Source organism: Haemaphysalis longicornis, unplaced genomic scaffold, assembly GCF_048455015.1.
Source record: "Haemaphysalis longicornis isolate Haplotype H1 unplaced genomic scaffold, Haemaphysalis longicornis Haplotype H1 scaffold_6, whole genome shotgun sequence".
Taxonomy (NCBI): domain Eukaryota; kingdom Metazoa; phylum Arthropoda; class Arachnida; order Ixodida; family Ixodidae; genus Haemaphysalis; species Haemaphysalis longicornis.
In genome coordinates this window covers 196,798,403-196,822,512 of record NW_027526407.1, presented here as the reverse complement: position 1 = coordinate 196,822,512, position 24,110 = coordinate 196,798,403, and the positions used below count along the sequence as shown (strand labels likewise).

Below are 24,110 nucleotides of genomic sequence, written 5' to 3'. Positions count from 1 at the left end.
AAGATGTCTCTGTAACACATCAACCCACACCAGAACCAGATCACCGAGGAGGACAGCCGACTAACCCCATTGAGCCAAGTAATTTCGAAATTTATATACCAGCACAACCACCATTTTATCGGTAGCGGCATGAAGCCTAGCGGTGCGTGCACGCCCCCCTTTTCTACCAGCAAACCCGCAAATCATGCACGTATAAACCGGCAACCGGTGATGGCGGATACTTAGGTGTGACAGACACAGGCGAAAATGTCGCTCGGGTGGCCTTACAAGCCGATAAAAAAATATGGGCTCAAGCCGGCGTTCAAACTCGGGAAGTTTCTCTTCTACCGGGAGGGATTCGCAGCTAATTGGCGAAGTGAATTTGATTGGAAACAGTGACGGCTGGTTTCAGTCGTTTTAGAGGGCAACCATTCGGCAGCCCTTACCTAGGCTTCGCGGGAGCGACGTCTGTTTATGTCCGCGTAGCCGAGAGAGCGAACGCAGCAGCGACGAAAGAGAGAAAATGGAGACGAGCGTCTGTCGAAGGGTTGCTTTGCGCAGAAACTTTATGTTAGAATTTGTAGTAATCATTAGTGCATTTTTACGCCCATCCGTGCTTCTCTTTATTTTTCGCAATTATCTGATAACCGCATTCCGCCGTTATCTGCCGACTGCGCCACTTGCCATCCGTGGAGGAGAGGGAAAATAGTTGTGAAAGAAGTGCCAGCGGTGCTAAGGAGGAGCCCCGGAGCGACGCCGAGTCAATCGATGATACTGGAAGGAAAACTGGGGGGGGGGGGTTACATATACTATACTGCTTTGCAGTAAAAGGCATTCGGAGGCTCCGCACTTTACAACAACCGGACCCTAAACACCCTTTTCAAATTTTTTGATAGCCTAAATGATTGCAGCACGTAGCTGACCCACACACAGTTCCTATATTTGGGGTTCGCAAAGTGCCTCAGGCAGAAGCTTGATATATAACACTCAGATAACCTAATTACTTGTTCAAATATCTCTCTTTCTGTCCCGGTCTTGGCATTCATCGATAGCTAGAGTCACGCTAGTACAGGGGTCTAGCGGATATTGGCCGGCTTTTCTTACGATACATCAATGAACGCATTTCACAGCGCCTATAAAAAGAAAGCCACCAATCCAAAGGAAAAAGGAAGGCATATGTACTTCGATGAGCAAGTCAGAGAGTGCCGGAAAGTGCTAGCGATCAGTACCGCTTTTGCAGTGCATGCTGACTGGAAGTAAATAGTGAAAGGGTTCGACAGAGTACTTCTACCGTCCCGTTATTATCCGCAACAATTTGGGAGGGTCAGAAGAGTTGTACCACAGGCAGACACCAAATTGAACCGTCCCCACGTTCAGTTGCAACACCTGCGATCACCAGAAACCTTTAAAGAGTCCTTTAGTTCACGCGGAGTCACATTTGGAGGGTGTGGTCGGAAATGCAAGTTTCACTTGTTCGGGTCCCCAGAGAGTATATACATGTCGTTGAAGCAACCAGAAAAAATACGTTTATTGGTGATAGCTTGCATGTATATATAGGCAGATGTCGCTGTACTATTGCAGCCTGTGGGTGCAGAAAGCGCGACATAAAAAGAAGTTATATCGCAGACACACGCTGAAAACAAAAGAACTTTGCACCACGAACGCCTATTTTCAACGTTTATTGCAGAGAAACGTTTCTGCAAAAACGTCTACAATAAACGTTCAAAGTTTACTGCAGACATGAAACTTACATTGAAAAAAAAAACAAAAAAAAGTGCACGTTGGTATTCCTAACTTGGCTGTGGGCATTTGCGAAGGTAATTATGGACGCGTGTATAATTCCTGCCGAAACATCAATTTGTTTTATGTTACATCCAATGAAGTGGCACTTACGCAGTGATATTGCAGCCTGGCTATCTCTCCTGCCTCTATTAGCTCATGCACTTCCTCTGCACCGCCCCGGCAGGAGCCCTGGACGTAGGGGTGGCCCTTTGTGCCTCCTGCACCCATTTACTCTAAACATAACGTTAAATAAAGTAGCTTATACTTCATATAGTCTTTCTCAGCGGGGTGTCTAGCTAGAATCCGGGTGCGCGTGATAAAAGAGGCAGCCGACGTAGCACGTGAGATAATAAAGAGGGATTTGGAGAAGACAGGGTTAGGTCTGGTGCAGCGACAAACGAAATATTGTAGGGTTTTTGTTCAGTTTTCTTTCTGATGGTCTCTCTATGAGGATTTACACTTGACTGTTGGCACTTTCATTCATGCTACTTTAGCGTTCATACTGGCAGATGCAAGATCATTGTGGGTTGATTATGTTTAGGCGTATATTTTTGTGTATAAACACGCTCTAGCAGGATACTTGAAGTTTACTCAATGAACGGTCGTTTCAGGTGATTGGTTGTTATATCATTTCGATACACCTCACGGCAAAGCGTTTCCTTTTATTACCAGCTCACTCAAGCCTTCAACCCCGTGGCCATTGTCATTGTCGATCAGTTCTGTTTTAAGAAAGGAGCTATATAAAGGAGTAATCTTTTATATCCGGTCACGGTGATTTTATTGTTGCCCACCTTAGCTTTTACTTGCTCATTTCCCTAAATTTTATCATTCCCGCAGAATTTTTAGGGTTTGGTATTTGTTCAGAAAAAAAAAACAATTCGGCACCGTTTTCCTAGAATAATTTTTCTTGGAAGCAGTTCTCTGCTAAACAAAACAGGAAAAAATCAACGGAGCTTCTTTTTTCGAGGCGTGCAGAATGGAAGGAAAAACGAAGAGAAAACATTTAAAGATATCATTCCAGTATAGCAAAGTCGGGCGTGAGAGATTATCAATGCCATGCTGACGATTAATTCCATTCTTATGAGTCTGCGGTTCTTCTTAGCGGCTTCTTTCGCATGCGTGCGTGTGGTTATTGCACATACATCTCGTTGGACACCAGTAGTTTGAACTTTCATCACACTGTAAAAGATATGTAGGTTCAAGTTGAAGGACAAGCGAATCTTTAACGATAAACTAGGAATTTCTCAATAAATATCACTCGCACTTGATGTTTTGTTATAAAAGGCACAGAAAATAAAGACGCTTTATGTTTATATATATTATTAGCTTTTAAATATCATACACAAGTAACACTGAGCAACAGTCTTTACTTTTCTTGTGAAGCAAACTACCGTATTTCTCGTAACTCCCCCTCCATGCAGAAAAAACAACTCCACAAGTGTGAGGAGTTTCATTATTTAGCAAACTTAGGTACCTTTTTGGATAATCTTTTTGTTTGCTAAAGTCACAAAATACTAAAATTCTACGGTTTTCTTAAAAGGACCGCGCATGGATAGTATCAATGAATATACCGCAGGAATTAATTTGGGGTAGAATATTTATTATGTGCTTCAATATATAAAAAAACAAAAAATCGGGCCGTCTGGTGCATTTTGTTGTTGCTGCGGTGGCGGGTTGAGCGGAAAAGTAATTCAAATTTTTGTGTTGACCATCCGCATTTAGAAATTTTAACAATGATTTCGTAAACTATAGAACTCAAGTTCAAGCTGCAGGTAACATCCGTGTGCCTTGTGGCTAATACTAGGACGCGTATTTGAGGGACAGGGCAACCACACTGGCAAAAACACAGGTACTAGGGAAAGTCCCGCAGCCGGATGCTCTACGACCTCCTGATGTGCCTTTCTCGCGAACAGATTTCACTACTTATTTGGTTCTGCGCATGGTGCGCTCCGAATCCGCTCGTAACAAGCATTCCGCTAGGCTATCCGTTACGCGTTGACACAAAACCGCACCTAGAACAAAATTGTTGTTTGCTCTGCGGTCAGCAATGCCCCACTGATTTTACACAGTAAATCCACAGCGTCCTTGTCACGCTGGCAGGGCGACCACACTGCATGTACGTTTCAGTGAACTCTGTATTTTTCTCGGTTAATTATTTAATTATTGATTTACACAATACTGCAGGCCCAGATAAAGGCCCAAGCTGGAGGGACATAACTACAAATGCTGTATAATGAACGACAGAAGTTGAAATAACATAAAAAGCGCGAAGATCAGGGACATCAATCAAACAACGTATAAGAAAGAAATTAAACCCATAACAATACAGGTCAAAATGCAATATGGTCAATTGAGTCAGTGCTATTTCAAAATAATGCAGGAAATTGCTTCCATTCAGTTACAGTGCGCGGGAAAAGGAGAATTTGAAAATGTTAGTTTCAGCATTGAAGGGTGTTAAGGAGTCGGCGTGCCGGGTTCATGTTCTGCGAGGGGTGAGTGGTTGGATGTATTGCTCTGGTCTCATTGGCATTTTATTATTCTTGAGAAGGGAAAAAATTATACTTTGAATTTTTCGTAAGAATTCAACAGTTGGCATGTTATTGTCTCTCTTGAGTTTGGTTGGTCAATTGTTAGAACAGTATTTCGAGTAAATGAACCTAACAGATTTACGCTGAATCATCTCTAGTGGATGAATGTTAGTATTTGAGTAAAGATCCCAGATAATGCATGCATACTCCAATTTAGGTATTACAATAGATGTATAGGCTAGCTTCCTAACACTTGCAGGACCATGTTTGTGCTTATGTCCCTAAAGACTCAATTGATGAAAAGGTGATGCACAAATGCTTGAGATGAGTTTGTTCCAACTGAAAGTGTTTGTTATGGTAAGATCCAGGTACTTATATTCAGTAACGTCGTTCAAAGGTTGTCCTGAAAGTTGTAAGAAAAAGATAAAAAAATTCTTACTGGTTATTTTTATGAAAACTGATTTGTCTTTTTGTCGGCATTTAGGTTCATATTCCACTTAGTAAACCAGTCGTATATGTAGCAAAGATTAGAATTCAGTACTGATTGGTCTTCGCGGCATGTTATATCATTATTATTACACAATCACCTGCAAACAGCCTTATTTTAACAAGGCAAGTATTTACATCCGCAATATTGTTAGCATATATGAAAACAACAAAGGACCTAAGACACTTCCTTGAGGAACGCCAGATGAAAGGGGGAGAGATTGTGAACAGCAATTATTAATGCGAACGAATAGCTTGCGATTACTCAGGTGCGAAGATATCCAGTTATTATAAATGCAGGAAGAGCAGTTGATTGTCATTTATTGATTAGGTTAACATAAGAAACACCTTCAAAATCTTTGAAAAAAATAGCATCTACTTCGCCCGACTTGTCAAGAATAGCGGCAAAACTGAATAGCGAAACTTCTTGCGTTATCCATAGAGTTGTTTTGCATATATGCCTTATTTTGTTTGGGATGATATTGTCGAGGCAGTATAAGCAAATGTGTTTGAATTGGTACCATAATTCGACGGCATGAGAACCACAAAACCTGCCGAGGGAAAGATAGAGATTCTATAACAAACCTTTATTCTGCGCCATCGAAAACTTTTGACAAATACAGATTTGGCCCGAAGCCTGGGGGAGTGTATTTTTTTTTAGCACAGGACAATTCCACAATTAAATGGTAAGAAATGCCACTTTCAATATTCGTAGTAACATTTTCAATGATACGGCTCAGGAAAACTAGGTCAAGCATCGAGTTACTTGACCCAGAAATACGTGCTGGTTGCTTTCCGATTTGGTGCACGTTATGGCTTAACATTAGATCAAAAAGGTAAGACACGTGAGTGCCTAATCCTGGACGGCAAATAGGATTTTCTCAATAAATGTCAGTTCAAAAGGTAGGAGACAGGAACGGGTTCGAATGATAAGAGAAAGGAACGATTCAATGTTCGAAGCAAGCTCAAGATAAGAGACAATATAGAATGCAGGTGGAGGAGGGAAACAAACTGAACAACGACATACAGAAAAAGTAATGGTACCTAGTAGTGTCTGTAGTCTATAAGGGGCGTTAATGGCAAAGCAAATGGCAATGGCAAAAATAGCATCTACTTCGCCCGACTTGTCAAGAATAGCGGCAAATTTGAACAGCTGAACTTCTTGCGTTATCCAGAGATTTGTTTCAAAACTAACGAAATCCTAAAATTTGAGAGTCTACAAAGAGTTTAGGGGCCAGAAACGGACGCCGTCGTTGATTAGGTGTTGACCATGGGCCGAAAACTTTGGCAAGGTTAAACGGCCTATTCTCTAAAGATATTAGCGCACTTTTAAAACGCTGCCACGCAGCTTCATGACTGGGACATTCTAAAATGACATCAGCCATAGTTTAATCACAATGAGCACATAAAGAAAATTTGCTTTGAAATTTGCCAATTTCGTGTAGAAAATATGTTGCAGCAATAGCACTGTAGGAATAGCTTTGCAGCACTGTCAGAACGCAGGCTGTTTATAAGTGTCTAGAAGTCAGTGAAGCATCCCATGTGCACTTGTCGGAGCTACATTGACTTCCCGTACTTTACAGGCTGATACAGTCTACAAACTAGCGAACAAATTGCAACGACACACCAGCGGCGGGCCTAACTGACTCGGTCGGCGATTCGGCGAGACAGGCACTAGCGCAGTCAAGCCAAGCCTTGTCGTGTGTGTGTCACACAAACCTCATAGAAAAACTGCATACAGCATGCAGACAGACAGACAGCCCTGTTGAATTAACTTTTCTGCTAAATACAACCACTTACACGTACCCAGAGTGGTCCAAACATGGCATGGGTACTCCAAAATACCATTACTTGCAAGTGATACCAGCATTTTAACATGTCAGTTCAGTGTACCTCTAACAACACAGCGGGAAATTACGAAGGCTCGCACCTTGGGTAAACAATAATTGTGGCTTGAGAGCACGGAAGCGGACGTTTCTTTTCTTGTGAATAATAGACCTATCAAACAGGGAATGACAAAAACGTCAAGACCGTAGGGGTGAAACCAGAATACTGGATAACATGTTTTTGCATAACCGTGACGGCCCACTCAAGCTTAAGTCCACACTCACTAGAAAAGTTGCGGAAAAAGGGATACGTGGAGAGGCGTAATATACAGGTTTAACAGTATTCCAAATATTTCACCTATAGCCAGAACTGGAAACCGCTAATTAAATGTTTGCGGCAAGTTTTCTTTCCACTCTCTTCAATAGAATGTAAGGAACACAGTAGAAGTCTTAGTTCTTACCGTTGCTTCTTGAGGGCAAAGAATGCCTGGAAGTCGAGTTGTCGTTTTTGCACCCCTAGAACAAAAGTTGCACCAAGGCTGAATACACCATTTTACTTACGCTCAGTCGTATTTTAAAGCAACAACTACTGTGGATCTTGCGGGTGCCGCATTTAGTATTGTTGTTATTGCAAAGATGATAAGCCAAGCACAGACAATTTGTGCTACCTCTGTATTATTTTTTATTTAACATTTGCCGCAAACCCTCCCCCAAAACATCTGGCAGGGTTTACGGCAGAATTTTCCGCGCTATGCTTCTGTGGCCTCTGCGGCGGTAACCACTGACAACCGCCATCAGCGCTTAACAACGTTTTATAATAGAAGAATTCCGCACAGCATTAACCTCGAGCTCGACGCCGCTGATCGAGGCATACGCCTGCGGCTTGGCGCTACGAACGTTAGCACAATTTCAGCTATCAATGCGTGGAAATTTTCAGACTGTACCGAGGCCCTCCGTCCTCCTTAGAGCCGCCCTGAAACACCTCAGCCGCCTACCAGATTATAATATTTCTGGAGGTCTTTCATAACATGTTCAGAACTTTTGTTAGCATGCAGTGGGCTTGTGTCTGTGCTGGGAACCTTGATACATATACCTGCACCGATGGAATAGAGAGCGAGGTAGGAATCTTCATAGTGCCACCCTCGTAGGACCGAGCTCCCACATTGTAGACATTGACTGAACCCATGGTGTCTATGTTTGCTTCGAGACGTGTTTTTGTAGACGCGAATGTGAAAGCGGTACTGTGGCCGCAACTCCATAATAGTGCAGGCCAGGAATGCCTTGTGCGTTTACCTCTACATAGAACTGTGCACGGTTAGGTGGTCAATTTCTCATACGACGTTTGGGCGCCTCGACGGGAGTCTTTGTATCAAGAGGCAGCTTACGATGACTGCATTGGGCCGGCCAACTGCGGAGAACGACGTACAGAGATGTCCTTGTCAGCCTATTGGTTTCTTCATGGGCTCCCGGTTCGTCTGAAATTGTCTGCGGCAACGCTCTACTTCCGTTTGGCCTCATTAGTGGGATCCGGTGTAAGTCATACCAGTCTTCGCGCATGCTTCTTGATGACAGCATTGCCAGCTGAAGGCGACGGCAGCCAGTTTCAGCTGCGTATGCGCCACAGTCAAATGTTTCATAAAAGCTACACGTTGTTTAGGGATTATCTCTGGCGTCGGAATACAAATATCAGACCTCCATTTTCACTAGTATTCAAGAAAATTCTGTGTTGTTGAAATTCAGTTTCAGCGTGCGCTTTCTGCCAGTAGCAGTATAGCCAAACTCCTAAATACACAAGCCAAATTGACCCATATTCCAGATCTGCCTTCCTGCCTACCTCAGGGACAAGCGATTTTGAACAGAAACGCTCTGTCTTTACCAAAACCAACAACGTTGTGGGGCACTCGCAAGAATCCGCGTTTAATATGCCGTCACTGACCAACCGCTCCCATATTATCATCGAGTTATTGCATAGAGTATATTGGATTTGTTAAAAATAAACTTTATCAACTAGCTTTCATTCTGTGGACCCAAGAAGACATACAAATTTGACCAACGCAAACTGGGCAGATTCCGCTAGAGATGTTGCATGTCAGGTGTTACGCATTGATTAATTATGATCAATTACCTAACTGAAGAAGTACTGTCCTGATCATTAAAGTGTCAATGGGGCACTTGTAGCTACTAACAAGGGGCATTTAACTGCGGTATTTCAAGCGACAAACTAATTGCGTTCTCGTTTATTCTGGCTAGTAAAGAAATCCCGCGAAATTGTAAAAATACCACGTGACGGCGCTCCGGACTGCACTATAAAGTAGTGCCCTGGAACAGGTTGCTTCTGAGTTAGAGGCAATGGAACAAAGACAAGAGAGGAAAAGAAGAAATTGCGACCGAGTTCGTTTCTTATCTGCCACACGCGCCCAGGCAATCTTTTTTCAGTTCCGTGGTGCCTTCCTTGCATTGCATTATCAAGTTAATGCGCTGTCTCTTCGGGCATGTGGTAAGCAAGGCAGTCGCTTTCAATAAGTTTATTTCGGGGCGCTGCTTTATGAGGCGGAATCGAGCGTCGTAATTAGGTATTTTAGGGGCGAAGCACCTTAGTACTTCTCCCTGTCCGGGCCTGGGCGTCCGTGTACACAGTGTTCCGCATGCGCGAGGAGCATTGGGTTACATTGGATTAGATATAAGTGGATTGATCTGGATTTGGGTTGGATTGAATTAGATTGAAATGGATTGGATTAGATTTGGGTTGTATTGGATTGAAATCGATTCAATTGGATTAGAATTGAATATACCGTACACACGCGTTGCCACTCATTTACATGCGCGAGTGGGCATGCCACGGTGCTTTGTGGTAAAAAGATACCGAGTGCTTCACCGACTCGTCTTAATTCACTTGGTGGAGATGGGGAACTTTTTCTGGTATTTCGCGGAATTTCTTTATCAAGCGGAACAAATGAATGGGCAAGCTTCGTCGCTGATAACACCGTAGTTACATGCGTCTCCTGGGTACCTACCAGCGCCTTATTGACAGTTAATTGACTGTGGCAGTACTTCTCGAGATAGAGAGCACATTACAATTGAATAATAAAATGTTAACAAAAACAATACCGGCCGATATTTTGCTGTACTGGAAACTCTATGAACTCGGTTTCTTTCAAGTAGAATCATTGCACATTTTTAATATCTTGGTCTATGATAGCTGGGAAACAATGTATAAAGGTAGCCTAATGGTTTTACGCCAGGCTGTACGAAAGCGAAGTTAGACTAGGGGAAACTTCTGGGAAGAGAAGCTGAACTCGCGCTATCCTACAAGTAACTAAAGAGGATGTTAGAAAGGCTCTCAAGGGCATCAAAATAGGAAACCCTGCAGGTTGCAATGGCATAACCATAAGTATTTTGAAGGAGGCAGGAGATATTGTACTGAACAAACTTCTTGTACTATTTTCCGAATGCTTGAAGACCAAAAAGTGCCCAGAGCAGGGAAAAACAGGCACCATTATTCGTATTTATTAGAAGAGAGATCCCAAGGACCTCAAGAAAACAGGTTCCTCTGGCTATCATGAGTGGTTTGCAAGCTGTTTACCAAAGTTATACCTATCTATCTAGGCAACAGCCGGAATTCCCAACAACACAGTTAGCCGGCTAGGTTTCGGAAAGAGTACTCAACCATGTATCACATCCCCGTCGTCATTCAAGTGACAAAAAATTCCGCAGAAGACAGTAAACCTCTTTAGGTGGTGGCATTTATATATTGAGAAAACGTTTGATTCTGTACTCACCGAAGCGGTGCTGGAAGCCCTCAAATACCGATTATTTGAGGAAATCCACATAGTATATCTAAAAGAGATATATAAGGAATTCACGGGCAGGATAACAATCCACAAGCAAAGCGATAACGTCGATTCGAAAGAGATTAAGACAGGAAGATACCGTGTCGCCAAAAGTATTTACAGCATGTTTGGAGGAGGTATTTAGAAATCTTGCTGAAACATGGGAGTAAGGTTAAGCGGTGAATATTTCAGCTACGTGAGCTTTGCGGACGACATAGTCCTGCCGATTGAGACTGCAGAATACACGAAAAAAAATGCTTGAAGAACTACAATCAGAAATCCCATTCGTGAGGCTGAATATATATGCGAATAAATCTAAAACAAGGAGGAATATGCAAGCCAAACACGTCCTATTAGGTTTAGTAAACAAAACTCTCGAAAAAGTAAAAGAGTATACCTTCCTCAGGCAGATGGTTAGTGCTGACTCCAACCACAAGAGAGAAATATGTAGTAGAAAAGGTATTCGTTTTGAGGCCTCGGCAAGCACTATCAAATAATTTAAAGTAAGCTACCAGCCAAGTGTAGTGTGTGTTCAGGAAACGCATTTGAATTCCAAACACAGAAATGTCTTCAATAGTTACCTGGGATACAGGAAGCACAGGGATGTCTGCATACATTCTTCTTGGGGTGTGGCCATATTCGCCCGGAATTTCTTAACATGCCACCCTGTCACTTTGAACACTGTCCTTGAGGCTGTAGCAATTCGAACATTATTATTTACCAGGTTGATAATGGTATGCTAGAAATACATTCCTCCTTATTTTACGGTTTCGAACTCTGACTTCGAGGTGCTGGTTGACCGAAGCTGCCCGAACCATACATCGTGTCTAGCGACTTTAATGCATACAATTATCTTGGTAGATCTTCTCGCACGGATGCCCGAGGTCGCCTGATAGAGAAGTTTTTAACATCCTCTGGAGCACGCCTTTTCAATAAGAAACAGCCTACATGCCATAACTTTGGGCACAATACATACTAGAACCTTGACTAGGCAATTGGTTCTGCAATTCTCTTTCCATTTCTTGAGTGGGGTGTGGGCACGGACTCATATGGTAGTGACAATTTCCCCACCTCACTAATATACATAGGTAAAGGCCCACGCTGTCCATCTTCAGAAAACAGGTTCAATGAAGCAAGAGGTAACTAGAATACATTACCGATACATCCAAACTACACCACACATGCATAGTACAACTACACGTTGAAGAAGCAACCGAACTCCTCACGGTGCATATCCTCGACCCAGCCGAAAAATTATTTCCCCTGGCCTCTGGTGCCTCGCGCAACGAGAGGAGGTTACGGTGGAATGAGGACTTGAGGACTGTAGGCGTTGGGAGAGGCCCAGAACAAGGCGTAGGATATCCTTCGTCGGTATCCCACGTCGGATAACCTTAATTTGTTAAAACGGCCCAAGGCGTTCGGAAAACGTGTGTACCGTCAGGCGAAACGAGATTTTTGGGGTTCCTTTAGAACATCAATAAACTCCTACACAGACACACGAAAAGTATGGAGAAGAATGCACAGAATAAAAGGACAAAAAAGACACAGCCTGCCTCTGGTAAGCACAACAGGAGACCCACTCGAAGTTCAGACTGCCACACTCGCACAACACTTCCAACACGTGTCCAGCTCCTCACCTTACACTACCACTTTCATGCAACACAAAACATCTGCAGAGAAAAATCCCTTGCATAACAAAGACAAATCAAAAGCTTTTAAAACTCGGAATTCACGCTCTAAGAGTTAAGGGCTACCCGGAGCACATGCAAACATTCGGCTTCATGTGCAGATAAGATTACATATACCATAATGCGACACCTACACCCAGACAATCTTGAGACACTGCTACACCTAAACAACAAAATGTGGCTTTCGGGGCAGCTTACAAAGTCTTGGAGGGAGGCCATTGTAGTGGCTTTCCTGAAGGAAGAGAAGGACCCTTCCTATCTCCCGCTAGCTATTGACCCATTGCCCTGACCAGCTGCCTATGCAAGCTTCTCGAGATCATCAACAGGAGACCCATGTACTTGTTAGAGCGTAATGGTCTTTTGGACAGCTTTCAGGCTGGCTTCAGGGCGAGATAGATCCACCAACGATCAACTGGTTGCGCTGGAATCATATATAAAGAATGCCTTCGTTCACAAACTGTTGAATCTTACAGTGTTTTTTGATACAAAGAAGGCCTATGAAACCGCATTGCGTTACACCATATTTAGTGACCTCAAGTCGTTCGGTGTCTTGGGTAACATGTTAAATGCCCTTAATGGTTACTAGTTCAAGAGAACCTTTCGCGTCAGAGTCGGTAGTGCCCTCTCAATCGTACACGTGCAAGAAAATGGCGTGCCGCAAGGTGGAGGTCTAAGCTTCACTCTGTGCATAGTAAAGATGAACTCTCGTGCGAAGGTATCGCCACCCAGAATTTCTTATTCAATGTATTTAAATGACGCCCAGATATCTTTTAGGTTGTGTAATAGGTCAATCTTTAAGCGTCAAGTCAAGTTTGGCATCAAAAAACTTGCCGGCTGGGCAGACAAAAGAGATTTTAGGCTGAATTCTCGAAAAAGCTCTTGCGTTGTGTTTTCCGGGAAGCGTAGGGTCTATCCGGACCAATTCATTACTCTTAACGGCATGCCGCTTCCTGTGAACAAGGAGCACAAATTTCTAGGAGTTGTGTTTGGCAACAAACTCACATTCCTTCCACACATCAAGGAGCTTAAGCATAAATGACTGAATACAAAAACTATTCTTAAGGTTCTCTCCCACCAATAGTATGGGGCTGACAAAGAACTCCTGCAGCGCTTGTATACTGCTCTGGTTGGGTCTTGCTTCGACTATGGCAGTGTGGTGTATGGGTCGGCGACTAAAACGGCATTGCGAATGCTTGACCCAGTGTTACAATTAAAGCTACGGCTTGCGTCGGGTGCTTTTCGCACTAGTCCGGTCCAAAGTTTGTATGTCGAGTGTAACAAGTGGTCCTTTGAAAACCATCTCACGTGCATGGACTTCCTTTATTATTTTAACATTTCGTCGCTGAACAACCATTCTTTTTATCCTGTGTAGATCAATACATCCACATCTCTGCTCTTCGTAAATCGCCCATCTATTCCGCTGTCCTTCTCGCATAGAGTGAGAGAGCGAGCCTCGGTTATCAGAACTTCGTTTTCAGATGTGTAGAGATTATCCTTTCAGACATTTTACCGCCTTGAAAAGTTCGTCATGTGTCCTGTGACCTTTCTTTTGTAAAACTTGACAAAAATCGGGTACCGCCAGCTGCAATACTGCAGCACTTTCTGTCTTTGCAGTTTAAATACCAATATGCAGAATTTTACAGTGACGCTACTGAAACCTCCAATATGCTGTCCTGGGCTGCTCTTTGTCTGAATTTTATTTCGACCAGAACCATAAGCTTGCGCTCAACAATTTTGTCAGCAGAAACGCATTGAATTTTACTGATTGTACGACACATTCTTGAAAATGAAATTTCCAATTCCATCATCTATACAGATTCTTTGAGCGTTGTTCGCGCACTATCATCGCACCAGCCCCCCAAAACCACACAGGCAATTTTGTATTCAACACTAATATGTCTGTGTATGCGCAAAAGCATGAGCTCCTCCTCTGCTAGATCTCATGACACGCTGGCATCGCTTTGAAAGAGTTGGGAGACGAGAGGGCTGCTGCTACAGCACTCAGAAACACTGTATACATATGAACCGTACCTTATACAGACCTCAAGCCACACATAAGAAAACACTTGCGTAAAACATGGTAAACACACTGGAGTGAACAGACAGATAACTTACACGGCATAAAACCACGCTTGGGAGCATACACCACTGACAGACGCAACAGACACACGGAAGTCGCTTTGGCTCGGCTACATATAGTGCACACCAATACAACGCACTCGTATCTGCTAACGGCATCTTCAAGACCTCAGTGCAGCAGATGGGGAGAGGCTCTATCCGTAGTTCACATACTCATTAAATGCACAGCACTTCACACAACGCAAGGCAAACAATTCCCACAACTATACAGGCTAGACGTCCCACTACACCCAGCGTTTTTCTTGTCTGACGATCCAAGTTTTGAACAATTGTGTTTTTGAATATTTTAGAAGGTTAATTTTAAACCTCATTTCATACAACGCATGATCACTTCCTGGCCCTATACACCATCCAAGCTCATTGTCATTTTCTGAGTTTACTTGTGTTTTTTTTTACCTATATAGGTGTTTATGGTTTCACCTCTGATATAAAACCATTGTTTTGGTGCTGTCTGCCCCAGTTGGCCTTGCGCCATTAACATCCAACCTTCATCAAAATCGAATAAAGTTTGCTACCGCAGCTTCATAACCCAGTCTACAATAACAACATGAATACCGCAAAAACCTAAGAAGAAATCCTGTCGTACGACAAAATTTTTGTCGGGGGGACACAAGTCCTGTTGTTACGACAGGGCCATCTGTCGTTATGACACACAGTGCTGTCGTAACAACAAAGTTATTTTATCAACGAAAACCATTCTTGTAATCACAACAGAACTGCTATTTACGCTACTCATCACAACGGGCAGAAATATTCAAACCTTATGGAAATACTGATGGAACATCAGGACCACGAGAAGACAGGAATTTGCCACGACGGAACATCAAAATCAGGTTACGAATACGACACATGACAGAACATCCGATTCACAAAACGGCAAGAATAAGACAAGACGACAGCACGACACGCGAAAATACGTCAAAACTACTGGAATGTTTCTGCTTGTCTTTTTCGAATACAATAGTTTATTAAAAATAACCATTTCCTCAATTGTGCTACTGAAGTTGCAACATCCTGTCATCACGCCTCACATGTGGTCGTATGTAGTGCTGTGTGGAATTTTCGTTTCCGAAAAAACATCTACAGTCTGCTAAAAGTGCGTTTACGGCAAAATATACTAAGCACAGCTTGAAAATTTCAGTTTTTTTCGCTGGATACACATACACTCATACGCTGGATACACCGTGGGCACGTTCTAAATCGACATTTTGATCGCGTATCCACAGTTACCCATTTATTTAGATACGCCGAAAATTTAAGCCCTCTCCTAATAATGAAATAAAAACACTGGGCCTCCAAGTAGGCTTGTCCACAAAATGCGGATATGTATTGGCAAACAAATAAGATACACTCACCCCCCTCCGCATGCCTCTGCAGTGCTAAAAATGGTGAGGGCAGCCAAGACACAAACTCCTGCAAAGATGTTCTTCATACTGCGCATTCCTAACTGTAAGCGGGCAATCGTAAACATGACATCACTTTATAAAAGCGCTTCAACACTATCGTTACTCCCGATTCCCACTAAAAAACATTATGATATGCAGTATGCAACCCTGTTATAAATAACTTTGCAAAGTTGTCAACACACTTCATTTTGCTCCAACTCAGCTTCCCGTGCAAGAGCCTTTTGTAATCTCTGACTTGGATACCATCACTTCAAAGTTTATTCCAGAAATCTGTACGTCATTTTCAAGCGGTTGAAACGTTTATTAAAATTCGTATCCCAAAGCAATAGAGCTGGTTCGAAGAACTGCCGGGTGTCTTTAAAGGTCAAGTCTCTCAGAAAATTCTGAAGACAGATTCACTTGCTGTGTAGGATGGCTTCGAGATAACAAAACAGCATATGCACTGTTTTTCAGATATTCCTTCGTAGAAATCAGCAGAAAAATAATGCTAACACAGCGCTGGCATTATTATGATGACATTGATCACGAACATTTGCAGCTTTGGGTTATATGACAAAAAAACTTAAAGAACAACACCTCAAACGAAGTTTTTATTAATGATTGCTGCACGTTCACCTGTTTTCTCATATAAAAAGTACAATATTATGTTCCAGAAATACATCATGCATATGAACAAGTATTCAGTAGAGTGAAGTGCGTGGCGTGGCGAAGAAAGAAATTAATGGCGTAGTGGGAAGTTTTGGCTGGGGAAAGCACAAAATTATGTACGTCAAGAGACCAAATACCAGGACTTCATTTACAACTGTCACGCCAGCAGCTCCTCAAACCAACCTTCAAAAGCGGTTCGCTTTAATTTTTATATGGGAAGATAAATATTCATACAGGAACAGAAAAGATACTGCGAGGAAAGGCAAGTAAAGGATGCGTGTATATGCGTCTCACACGCATTTGGTCGCCCACTGCAGTTTAAGAATGATGATTGTTTCTCTAAATATGATCATCGGCTTCAGAGAAGATCAGCTCAATGCACATACCAAGGTGACGTGTATAGCAAGCAATTATCGCGGTCCCACGGGCTTTGTTATACAGACGTTTGAGTGTAGAGCGGGTATTGCCCTGTAATGATTTTCAGGTCAACAGAAAATTAGGTAGGGAGAAGAAATGAGAACGTTAGCTCTGATGTTCGTGATCCTTCGCGCAAAATAGTTGCATGTTGAAACTCTGCTTAGGAAGTCGCATACTACACAATAAAACACGAATGCACTAGATGAAGGCGTATTTTTGAATGTAAGGAGTACTTACGTAGACAGTGTTTTAAAGCTGTTGTTTTTTTATATGAAGACGACAGAACTTCCAACGAAATTTACACTTTAGGCTCTTTGCCAGGACAGTTTAGAATGTACGCAAACAATTGAAAAAAAACACAATTGGCCCTGTTAGTGCGTTCGCATATCTCGCGGTAGCGGTGGTATGCATTCGCGAAAGATATAACATGAAAATGCACACTATGACTGCTATTGGTATGGCACTACAAAAATGCATAGTGCAAAAAAGCCTGTCTCTTCAGTAGGAATTCCAGAAAATTTCTTTGCTTCTGAAATTTTATTCCTTCGCGCTGGATCCAACTTCAAATATGAAGCTGGGTATATTCGCCCCTTGTGGAGTTCTCTTTGAGGGCAACTTTTTAAAATCAAAAAATCAAAATCAAAATCAAAGTTCATTTCACTCGCAGTTACATCGACGTGTAAGTTGAAACATTTAAGGCTAACGCTACTTATAACTGGTGTCTTTTAGAGTAAATAGCAAGCTTTCTCTCTTTTGGTACAAATTTTTAGAAAACGCAACCTATGTTAGACTTTTTCCTGCGTGTAAACACGTTTTATGTCACGACTACCGCCAATAACGTGACGACGTCTTCTAAACGGCGAAACTTTTGCTTGGTTCCAAATTGAAATCTGAAGATGGTTATATTCGGCCGCTTTGGAGTTCCATTTGAAGGCAACCATTTAAAGCATTTATGATAACGCTGCTGATAAACCGGTACCTTTTAGAACAAACAGCGAGTTTTCTCCCGGTTGGTATGTATTTTGAGAAAGCACAACATATGTTAGACTCTTTCCTGCGTGTAAACACTGGACATGTGAAACTTCCGCCAATTACATGAAGACAACTTCTAAAATACGAAGAATTCCCATCTTCTGAACCTCTAAAGAATTTCCAAACGTGGTTCAGAAATGTTGGAAGAGGCCTACACATGATGCTCCGTAATTTCACTCTGGGCGTGTAGTTAGCTCAATTTAGAGTTTCCAGACAAAAGGAGCAAGAAGCCGAGAAATAAGCCTTCTGAATTTTATGAAGTGTTTATTTATTTTCTATCCTGAAATGGCATTTTTGTATGAACTCTACCCAACTTTTTTGATACACAATGCCTTCGTAAAGTGACGAATCATTCAAACGAAAAATATAACCTTACCATTACAAGATACAAATATTTCACATCTACAACCGTTCACGGAAGCTGAATCAGTTTTTTTTAATTAAACGCATAGAGGCTATTGCTGTAATAACCTTCTTTTAAAACATTTCAACAAAACGCGCTTCGCCATGCAAAATGTAGGTTTCGCTCTGCTTCAGAAATGTCATTTCCTATTCTTAAGGCAAGAAAAATTTGCCGATCTGAGAATGCCGCAGATTGCCTTTTTTATTTATTTATTTACTGTCATTCGGGTGGCTACAGAGCAACGACATCAGCTTGCAACTACAGTTACAACGGATAATAAAACGGTAGGGGAACCTCCCCCTTGGGTGGACCGTCTTCTAAAGGCGCAACAACAATTACACGAGCAGCAACTCAACCATCTAGTTCAGCAGATTACGCAGCTCATAGCAGAAAGCATTCCTCAATGCGTAATACAGCAAGCGACGCCTACCACGACACCAGTTCCACAACATGCCACAGAGATCAACAATCAGACATCAAATGCAGCTCTCCAGTAAAGCATCACAGCGGGCACACCTCCGGACCTACTACAGTGGAATTGCCGCTCTCTTCGACAGTGTGCGGCCGAGCTCAATGAGCTCTTCCGTAGTGTCGGTAGACCCATCGCACTCCTGTTGCAAGAAACTCGGGGAGATACACCTGGTATTTCCGGATACAAAGGCTATTTCCAACCCACTATTGAACATCGTGTGCCCAGAACTCAACAACAATCAAACAAGGTTGAGGCACAAGCGGCTGTGTTTGTGCGCCAGGATATTCCCCACGCGCAAATCGATACTGCTCAATACTGCAGCAGCTTCCAAGAGATTGTGGCTGTACGTTTATACATTGGTAGAAAGACTATGTTAATTGCGTCCTATTACGCGCGTCCTGAGCCCAGCTGCTGCCGCCGTGGGTCCCAAGGGGGCAATGTCGGGTACCAGTGGATGCTCGACATGAGAAAACAGTATCCAGAGGACCGCTTCCTTGTGGCTGGAGATTTTAACGCACACCACCCAGACTGGGGATACAGCACGGCGGACGCACGTGGCAACAAACTTCAGGAGACTACTGAAGCCGCCCGCCTTACACTCATCAATGACTTGGAATACCCTACGAGGCGCGGACTTCACGCGAGACAGCGCGATACCACCGTAGATCTCACATGGGCAGATCACCGCGTCGTTAAAGAGTGGCGCTGCGGAGCAGATCCCATGAGCTCCGACCACTATCCCATATGGCTGCAGTTAAACGCCCGAAGCCTCCGACAGTCCAAGCGTACAACACAAACAGTCGATTGGGATGCCTTCCGTGCTGCTATGGCTGAATATGAAAGCAATCTTTCCATCACTCAAAAGTTGAAGCGCGCAGTTCAGGACTCCACACGCGTAATCCAAGTTAGTGAAGACATGCCGGTACCGGACAAACACCTCGTCAATCTCTGGAATACGAGGGAACAACTATGCATTCAGTACTTGAACAATGGAAGGCTGTTTAAAGATCTTCTCAGGGTACGAAAAAAGGCGGCTGAGGCTCGACGGTACGCCAAATGACTAGCGCGATCGCGGTGGCTCGACCACTGCGCCTCCTTTAGTGAAAAGACCGGCTCAACCAAGCTATGGCACACATTTCGTACCCTGATAGGGAAGGCCAAAGCCGCGCATACGGGCCGCAATATTTGTCTGGCAACCAGCCTTTCTGCTGCAGAATTTGAGTAGGAGGCCGCTCGCACATTTTTCCCGCAACCCAGCATTCCCCCGGCACCGACTACGTATCAATGGCAACCACCAGAGAATGATGTGGCCCAAAATGCGCCGTTCACTCCACAGGAAATGGCAATAGCTCTGGGGGCGATCAACGTGAGGAGCGCGCCCGGTAAAGATGGGATTACATGGCGCATGCTTCAAAACTTGGATGAAGACGCCAAAATGCAGTTGTTATCAGAGTTAAACGCTGTGTGGATGTCCGGTGAGCTGCCAGTCGACTGGAAGCACTCAGTAGTTTACCCCATTCCCAAGGCAGGAAAAAAGATGAATAACATCAACAACATGAGGCCCATCTCCTTGACTTCTACACTTTGCAAGCTTCTTGAGCGCATGGTTCTCACCAGGTTAAGCTACATTCTTGAGAACGCTGGCGCAGAGCCGTACTATGACGAAGGGCAAACTGGATTTCGCCCTGGTCTGTGCACCTACGACAGCCTGCTGCTCCTGCGCAACTTGACCGGCAAGAAGCGCCGACGAACGAAGATCCCCGCCGTGATCGTGGCTGTCGACCTCCAAAAGGCTTTCGACACCGTCCGCCACAGTGCCATTATTGAAGCTCTCGAGGACTGTGGTGCGGGTACGCGCGTAATTAATTTTGTTAAAAGCTTTTTTAAATGGCCGCACGTTTGAAATTAGAACGGAGCTAAACCATCCCCGCGTCTTCACCAATACAACTGGTGTACCGCAAGGAGCCATCCTCTCGCCCACGCTGTTTAACCTAGTGATGCGGAAGATTGCAAAACAACTTCGGAACATTCCACACCTGCAGCACACTATGTACGCTGATGATATCACCATCTGGGTTGACCCTCGATGCACTACGCTGAACACGCAGCAAGTCATCGACACAATTCAGCTTGGACTTGATACCATTGACAGGTGCCTGCCTCCGACTGGAATGAGTCCGTCTCCAGAAAAGACAAAATACCTCGTCATTGGAGGGCTCGACCATCTGCAGGCACAAATACATTTCACGCTGAATGGTCAACCCATCGAGCGTGCTGCCGACAGGTGGCTCCGGATACTTGGCGTACCACTCCATGAAGACGGAGGGGCCAGTGAATGGATCCGGCAAATCATATGTGTTTGGAAGCAGCAGCTTCATATCATCAAGAGAATTGGAGGCCGCTTCGGCGGGGCAACAACGCAGGTCCTGCGCACACTTACTCAGGCCGTCCTGACTTCCAAGGCGTGCTACGGTGCTCCATGCTTTGCCCTTACGAAGTCACAATATGACCGACTGGAGACATTACACCGCGAAAGCCTCAGAGTAATTACTGGTTTACCTCGGCACACCCGCGTGGAAGAACTCTACCGCTATTCCCAGCTGCCCCCCCTCCGCGCTATCATAACGGAGAGGGTCGAAGGCCACAACAGGAGACGCGCCGCAACCCGCGCGGGGCAGCTTGTCTAAAAATTGGCTTCCGGTCAGAGCGATTCGCTTTTCCCGCAACTGCCGGCTATTCGAGCCCCTTGGGAAGATGTCTTGGTTTGTATGTCAAAGCCTCTATCTCGCCTGCGTGGCCGAAACCATAACCACCATGAGCGCGCCGCTATTGCTGCACGCGCAGACCGCCGAGCCGGCGCCATCTTTACAACAGCAGTCCTAAATGAAACAACATCTCGCGCTTCACTTTCCTGTATTGACGGCCAAATGCGACTTTCCCGCACAATTCAATTTCTTCACCCTCCAAGCCCATGTCAGACCCGTCTTGCGGCAGTTCTTCTCGCTGCGGAGCACATTGAGGCAACTTACGGCGCCGGTGACAACCACCACTTCGCAATATTTACGGACAGCCCCCAAGCCCTCGATCGACTTGGCAAAACCCCATACGTCGGAACCACCTGCGACCTCATCAAGACCATTTGTCGCAGACTGCGAGACACACGCAATATAGTCGTTCGGGTAGACTGCGTCCCGGGACACGCAGGCGGAATCGGCAGCGAGACCGCTTACGCGTGCGCGAGCGAGCACTTTGAACTCCGCTCCAACCCGGCGTTGCCCGTCCCATTTGCACAACACGACCCCGACCCCTCAGAAGCAAAAGCGGCAGCACGGCACGCGTCCAAAGAGTCGTTGCGGAACTTGGTTCCACCAGACCCCGCCCCCCTGCCCGTTGGATTGCCCCGTGGCGCACAAGTACTTCTGCACAAGGCACGGGCTGGTGCCGCGCTAACCGATGATGTGTTGGCCAAGTGGCGTGCGTATGTGCCAAAACGTCACCACCGTGCCTTCGAGGTTGCGCCATCTGTGGCCACAGTTGCCTGTACCTCTTGCTCCACAGGAGCCACGCCCACTCTCCACCACATGTTGTGGGACTGTCCCGGCCTTCAAACGCTCCGTTTACAGTATCTTCCGCCCGGCGTCCAGCGGCTTGTGGAATGGACAACCCCGCTGCAACCCGCCACTGCAAGGCAGACGCTGCTTTCTCTGTGGGAGTTCGCGCGCTCTTCAGGCGTCGACCGCAGAATGTAACATTTAAACTATCCCCCCCCCCACCTTCCTTTCTTCCCCATGCTGACCGACGCGTCCACCTTCTGAAATAAAGTTTTGTTATGTTATGTTATTTATTGATTTCCACAAAAGAAAATTTCGCAAATATTTTTCGCACAATACCTTACCGGACTCTGTGTTCAGGGCATTGAGTAAGGGGGTAACAAAGTTAGGAGTTTCAGATCATTTATCACAAAATCACGAGTTAAAAACACATCAGAACAACTTATGACGACAATGTTTTCTAGTACGTGTAATTTCGGTAACGATAACAAAAAAAAAGAAAAGTCAATAGCATATCGCACACACGTAAACTGCGCACAATTATTGCAAGTATACTGAACACTAACACGCTAGTAGGTAAACTAGACTACAACCAATAGATACGCAATTATGCGCAGACGAAGTGCACCAATCAGTTTCTGTAGTTTTGTGTTGCACAATGGAAAGAGCGCAAGAAAAAAATGCAGAACATACCCGCGCTCGTGAAAAAACATTTTCTGCATGAAATGTTCGTACTCAGGAAGAAAGTGCGACACTCGATGAAAAAAAAGAAAGAAAAGTAGAAACTTCGTGCTACCACTGGTTCTTTTGCTCTTCCAGAAAAAAAATCGGAAGTTTAAAAGAGGGATACAGGACATGTCAGAAGCAAAAATGCGAAAACAGTGGTAAGGCCTTATTGCAAAAAGAGAGTGAGCAGTAATTTACGAAAAGTACTGTTGTCTTACACTGATGCGATGTTGTCGTGAATACAATTCCAGAAACGTAAGGCACGAGCAAGAGCAGATGAGTTGAACGAATCAGTTGAGCCATATAACCGCGTGAAACTGATGCGAGTATGCAACCTACGTGAAGTAATGAAATGAACATCAACGTGAAACGGGGTTGGTCTATTTCTGTATACTTATTTGTGAACGAGGCAGAAAAGATAAATGTCGTGGCGAGTGCTGAGCGGTTGAAGTGGAAGGTTGTGCTTAATTTGAGTTATGCTGCTGTCATAGTCATGATTGCTTGAACTGAAATGGGCCCCCTATTCTAAATCGCTTCTAGCATATTAATTTAGTAGTTGTGGTGAGGGAACCATATAGAAGCACCGAACTCAAGCTCTGGGCGGACGAAGGTTTGATACGTCAGTTGACGGACGTGAGTTGGACAGCTATGTATATTACATCCTAGATATTGTAAAGATTTGGGAGCTCTTGCGCCTATGGTGGCAATGTGGTGAGACCAGGAGAGATTGAGCGTGAGATAGATTCCAAGGTACTTATAGGAAGGTGCCTGTGATAAAGGGTGGTTATTGATACTATAGCGATAGTTACGAATGCTTTACTTGAGCGTAAAAGAGATTATTTTGCATTTTTCTGTGTTCAGTGACATTATCCATTTTTTACACCACTCATTAATTTGATAAAGGTCGTTTTGTGGTGCTAATTCGTCGTCGGGGGAGGATATAGACAATATATAGTCACGATGCCTAAGATGAGGCAGTTGTCTTAAGAAAAAGCACGTTTATTACAGCGAACTTGTGCTCCCCTAACTGCTGAAAAACTACGCAGGCGGAGAAGCAGCAGTGAAGAAAGTGACGTGCGTCGGCGGGCATCGGAGACTCGAAATAATGCGGTGGCGTCTGCTCTGAAGGCATTTATCTTTCGGCGCGAGTGTTTTTAGAACCGTTGATTTACATCGAAAACAAAGAAGAGGATACTA

General features: G+C 44.2%; 1 long non-coding RNA gene across 1 annotated transcript; it reads right to left on the bottom strand.

Annotated features, from left to right (window-relative positions):
• Positions 1-2,782: 2,782 nt before the first annotated feature.
• Positions 2,783-15,772, bottom strand: LOC144142147 (uncharacterized). The gene is made up of 3 exons (XR_013316861.1): positions 15,614-15,772; positions 7,063-7,117; positions 2,783-2,940 (listed from the first exon to the last, which is right to left on the bottom strand). It is a non-coding gene; the product is annotated as an uncharacterized LOC144142147 (long non-coding RNA).
• Positions 15,773-24,110: the final 8,338 nt, after the last annotated feature.